This window comes from Mustelus asterias, chromosome 26 (assembly GCF_964213995.1).
Source record: "Mustelus asterias chromosome 26, sMusAst1.hap1.1, whole genome shotgun sequence".
Classification (NCBI taxonomy): domain Eukaryota; kingdom Metazoa; phylum Chordata; class Chondrichthyes; order Carcharhiniformes; family Triakidae; genus Mustelus; species Mustelus asterias.
Genome location: NC_135826.1, coordinates 5,516,187 through 5,522,186, shown reverse-complemented (window position 1 = coordinate 5,522,186; position 6,000 = coordinate 5,516,187).

Sequence of the window (6,000 nt, the reverse complement as noted above, 5' to 3'; positions counted from 1 at the left end):
TCCGAGGTCCGTCTATCAATTGCCAAGCCACTATTCAAACTATTTGTCCTTAAGACCTTTGGAAATGCCACGAGGCTGTTATCATGAGAAAAGGGATAGTCTGAATTTGCCAGGGTGCCTTGTTTAGTCACTTGAAGGAGGCTGATTTTTGTATTGTGGGGAGAGTTGGTGAGAGGAGGGTTAGGAGTGGCCTCTCTCTGACTGGAATGTTTTACTAAGGGTGGCAAGGACATCTTGAGTTTCCAAAGTTCAAAGGAGTCTTTCCTGATCCGATTTCTTTTGGACACTGAGCTGGGTTTTGCTTCCAGGATCTTGTGGTGGGCGCGTTGCTGATTCTCGTGTCTATTCGATATCGGAGTGTTCCTGGGGGTGGCTGGAGAGAGCTGCTCCGCCTCTGTTGGCACAGTGTGTCCATCCCTGACCTCCTCTCCGGGTTCACAAGGCTCATGGACTCCAGCCAAAGCTGCCCGAAGATCAACAGTAATTTTCTGCACTCTGCGGTGGGGCTGAGCTTCCCGGGTGATCGAGCAGTGGCTTTCGGAACCTCTGAGCTGCACATCACGCGGTGTTTCTGATTTTTCGCCATTGTGGTTGGATTTGATGGCGGGTATGAGTGGGTATCGCAGACTGGCTCTCCATTTACTCCGTGTTTCACCCATTGAAGCTTCACCAATGTTAAGGCAGCGGTCTACCAGCAAGCTGATGTCCTGCTGTTGAGCGGATTGCATCTGTTGAATGTTCCCCTGTCTCTGGTACAATCTATTCCCCCTCATTGTGATTACACTCGAGGATCACGGAGCCAAACATGCACCACTTTCAGAACACAAGAGCCCAATCTAGAATGAAAAACAGACACAATGTCACAGAGCAAATCATACCTTCAGTCTTATATATTTTTAACATTCTCACTTGCTTTTCTGAAGATTCTGGTTCTTGTTCGGGGACAATTCCGTCAGCTTCTCTATCTAAACCCAGGCAGTGAATGATGACAGACTGCACTATATGACTGTGGGAGGCACTGCAGGCAAACCGGAACCAGTATAAGGGCACTTTTGATCTGGTGGCGAGAGGGGTCACTGGCTGGGGTGATGGGTCAGTAAGTGGAGGGAAAGGTCACTGGGGTGGGAAGCAGGCCACTGGCTGGGGACAGGGGTCACTGGATGGAGGGAAGGGAGAGAGGTCATAAGGGTGGGAAGAAAGGTCACTGGGTAGGGAGAAGGGTCACTGGCTCAGGTGGTAACTAGGTGGTGGATCACTGGGTGTGGAGTGAGGTTACTGGGGTGGGGAGGTCACTGGGTGGAGGTGGGGGATTCACTGGGTGGGGTTGGGGAGTCACTGGGTGGAGGTGGGGGGGGGGTCACTGGGTGGGGATGGGGAGGTCACTGGGTGGGGGTGGGGGGGGTCACTGGGTGGGGAGGTCACTGGGTAAAGGTAGGGGGGTCACTGGGTGGAGGGGGGGTCACTGAGTGGGGGTCACTGGGTGAGGGTGGGGGGAGTCACAGGGTGGGGGTGGGGGGGTCACTGGGTGGGGAGGTCACTGGGTAAAGGTAGGGGGGTCACTGGGTGGAGGGGGGGTCACTGAGTGGGGGTCACTGGGTGAGGGTGGGGGGAGTCACAGGGTGGGGGTGGGGGGGGTCACTGGGTGGGGAGGTCACTGGGTAACTATAGGGGGGTCACTGGGTGGAGGGGGGTCACTGGGTGGGTGGTCACTGGGTGGGGGTCACTGGGTGAGGGTCGGGGAGTCACTGGGTGGGGGTGTCACTGGGTGGGGGTGGGGGGAGTTACTGGATAGGGGGTGGGGGTTCAATGGGTGGGATTTGGGGAGTCACTGGGTGGGAGTCATTGGGTGGAGGTTGGGGGGGGGGGGTCACTGGGTGGGGGGGAGTCACTGGCTGGCAATCCCAGGTGGATCTTTCTCTCCCTAGTCCAGCAATCTGAGATGAGAAGTAACATGAGGTCAGCCAATGCAGCGTGAAGGAGATCAGAGCTGAAGCTCCTCTCAGCATCACCCTGAGCACAATATCCTAATCAGCCCAGAGTGATCCATCCACTCCTGCAGGTTTATTAGAAGATAAAACAAACACAGAAGTGGAACTGGGAACCACTGCCTTTAATCATCTGCAGCCAGTTCTGTTTGAACTGTGTTTGCTTTCCTCTCAAACTATCTGGCGCTTGCTTTCCTCCTGTGCTGATATCAAGAGTCAATCATTGACTCCATTTGTTCAAAATCGCAAACACTTATTGAAACGGTGACCAGTTTCCACAGTTAGCTGGTGAGTCAGAACTTAAACCAGGTTCTAATCCATCACAAACTCTGGTAGCAAAGCAAAAAGATCATTCTGAATGTGGAGTGGGAGATATAGAGATAGAACAATAAACACTGGTTTCTATTTGCAAACACACACCCTGGAACATCATGGTGCCAGTTGGTCTGAACCGGCGGCTTCCCTTCTCTAGAATCGGTGCTGCTCCGGCTGATTTTGGGATGATTCTGTTGGTAAATGTACCACCAGCAAAGTTTGATCTCCAATCTATATTGAGTTAGACATTCAGAGCTGGGCCAGCAGTTGTGGGTGTTACAAATCCTCCCATCACCCTCGGTTCCCCACTCTTAACTATTATCTTGTGGCTACTTCTGTAAACTGTATGTGTGTATATAGTGTAAGGACAGATCAGGTTTGGTTGTGTCAAATAGCCCAGTAACTCTCGCTGTCTAGGCTTGCAAGAAGAATGCCAATTTCACTCCGGTAGCAGAGGGCCCAGCTGTCTGGGGAATAGTCAGAATATCAGAGGTGATGGGCCAGGGGATGATGATTTTGTAAGTAGGGAAGGTGGTGGACTAATAATTCCAATACGCAAGGTAATGCTCTGGGGACCCTGGTTCAAATCCCACGGCAGATGGTGAAATTTGAATTGAAAATCTAATGATGATCATGAAACCATTGTCGATTGTTGTAAAAACCCACCTGGTTCACTAATGTACTTAAGGAAAAGAAATCTGCCACCTTTACCTGGTCTGGTGTACACGTGACTCCAGATCACAGCAATGTGGCTGGCTTTTAACTACTCTCTGAAATGCCCTCGCAAGGCACTCAGTTCAAGGGCAATAGATGTTGGCCCAGCCAGCAACACCCACATCCCATGAATGAAATAAATATATTTAAAAATTCTGTAAAGCAAAACATTGTGTGGCACTTTAATGTGATTTCTTTCTCTTTTGCTCTATATTAAATTGCAATGTGCTTCAAACACCCCCTCACTTATTAAAAGCAAATTACTGCAGATGCTGGAATCTGAAACCAAAAGAGAAAATGCTGGAAAATCTCAGCAGGTCTGGCAGCATCAAAACTGCTGGACTCAAAAACGTCAGCTCTTTTCTCTCCTTACAGATGCTGCCAGACCTGCTGAGATTTTCCAGCACCCCCTCACTTATTTACTTCCAGCTCTCTGTTTTTAATTGATATCTCCATCTTCACAAACCTAGTTGGAAGTATATAAATGTTTTGAGTTAAGCACTTATGGCATCATAATTTAAAGTCTCAAGAGTATAGAAATAGAAAAGTCTTTAATTTTATTGAACCTTAGACCAGACCTGGAGTACTGCCAGCAGTTCTGGTCACCATATTATATAGACGATATATAGGCACTGGAGAAGGTGCAAGAGAGGTTGTATACAGGTTATAACTATCAGGTTTGGTCTCTTTTCCCGTGAGAAAAGGCTGAGAGGTGACCTAGTAAAGGTCTTAAAAATTATAAAAAGGTGTTGAGAGAGTAGACACAGAGGGTGGAATTTAATGTAGGTGATGGGGGAGGTGGGGGGCGGGGTGGGGGGGGGGTGGCGAGCGCGGTGGTCATGGTTGTTAACTGGAGAGGCAGCAAGAGGCCCATGTCATCTACTCTTGGGTAGGCCCACCAAATTAATTGTCAATCAGGCACTTAATTGGGGTCAAGGTCCCTGGGTGGGTGGGTGGGGAGTGGGGGAGGGGGGGAGTGCCCTTGACAGAGAGACCCCCTCGAAAGCTTGCACAAAACTGCAATGGGGTTTGTTTTTTGGTCTTCCTGCACGGCAGATGCCCCACCTGCTGCTGGGTGAATACCACCAGCAGGGGCATTAACTGCTCACTTGATGGCCTCAACTGGCAATATGGCAGGGAGGCCATCCACAAGTCTACCCGCCATTGGCTTAATCATCATCTTCCCAGCTGATTAAATGCCCCCTTTTCCACCAAACCCACCTTGGGCAAGGGCATTAAATTCCAGCGGGGTGAGTGTTTCACTCGTGGGGAAGGACAAAACTTGAAGCCGTCAATTTAAGATAGTCACCAAAAAATACAATAGGGAATTCAGAAGAAACTTCTTCACCCAGCGTGGTGGGAATGTGGAATTTGCTGGCACAGCAAGTGGTGGTGTGAATGATAGAGATACATTTCAGGAGAGGATAGCTAGGTGTATAAGGGAGAAGGGAATGGGGGTTATTGTTGATGGGAGGAAGCTGGAGTGGAGCATAAAGGACAGAACAGTTTCTGCCCTGTACATTCTACAAATAATTCTACAAAACAATCAGTTGTTGTGACAATAAGGGGCCAAGTCAAGTTGTACACCTTAGGAACAGAATAATACACCTTAGTGACAGAATATTATGTGTTGTGTTACGCGCTACCACTGTTGGCCATCGTGATAAACTTGCAGCGAAAGAAAACACGAGAAATACACAGCAGCTGTTTCAACATTTAAAAAGGGATAGTTTTTATTCCAGTTTTTATTCCAGAGCTGGAAACTGTACAGAACTGAATGGAAAACAAGAGAGAATAACCGAAGACGCCACAGTGAAACCATTAGTAGCAGGGCTTAGTATCAGTTTCATATTGTTGTTTCAACAAAAAGAGCTACATTTATATAGCACCTTTCACCTTATATTAAGCTGATCTTTCTCTACACCCTAGCTATGACAGTAACACTACATTCTGCACCCTTTCCTTTCCTTCTCCCCTATGTACTCTATGAACGGTGTGCTTTGTCTGTATAGTGCGCAAGAAACAATACTTTTCACTGTTTACTAATACATGTGGCAATAATAAATCTTCAGGACAAAGCACTGTACAGTCAATGAAGTACTTTGAGTCTACTCACTGTTGTAATTTCGGAAACGCTGCAGTCAAATCTTTGCACAACAAGGTTCCACAAATAACAACGTAATAACACCCAGATAAATTTTTCTTTAGTGATGTTGACTTCAGGATAAGCATTGGCCAGGTGAGAATTCTACTGCTCTTCTTCAGATAATACCGTGGGATCTTCTGAAAGACGGCATCTCCATTCATGCAGTCCCCCCTCGGTACTTGAAGCAGCCAGCCTTGATTACGTACTCAAACCTCTGGAGTGGGACTTGAACCCAGAACCTTCTCACTCAGGAGTGAGATTATCCACTGAGCCATTCCTGACATTTAAAGAAAGGTGAGGTGATGCACTTATCTCCTAGCTTGCAGCCTAATCGGTGGAAAACATCACCATTTTAAACAGCAGCAGTGTTTAATTCAATTTAATACAATCTTGTACTCCTGCCTCTCATCACACTCCCTTCATCTTGTTCACTGGCTCAGGGTTACACCACATCAGACTAAGTATTTCCCTAAACCAGAGTGGGTGTGAAGGAAGTGAATGAGTGTTTTTTTTAGCATGCAGACAGGTGACTAAAAGGGTCCTTTACAAATTACTGGGTGTCCACCCTCAGTAACACAAACACAGCAGGACAACAGAAAGTGCAATGTTTCTTGCGACAGACACTCCCTCTCCAAGTGCCTGGAAACAGGGAGATGCGGTCTAGCAGAGATTAGTGTGTGGTGTGTGTTTGTTCAGGTATTCAACCAACAGCGAGTTGAAACCTAACCTATTCTTGCTAAAATTTGGGAAGCTTTTATTTCAGGAGAGGGGATGAATGATATTTGATTGTGGGGAATCGTTTTGGCTAATGAAGGGTTAAAACATCACATGCAAGTTGCA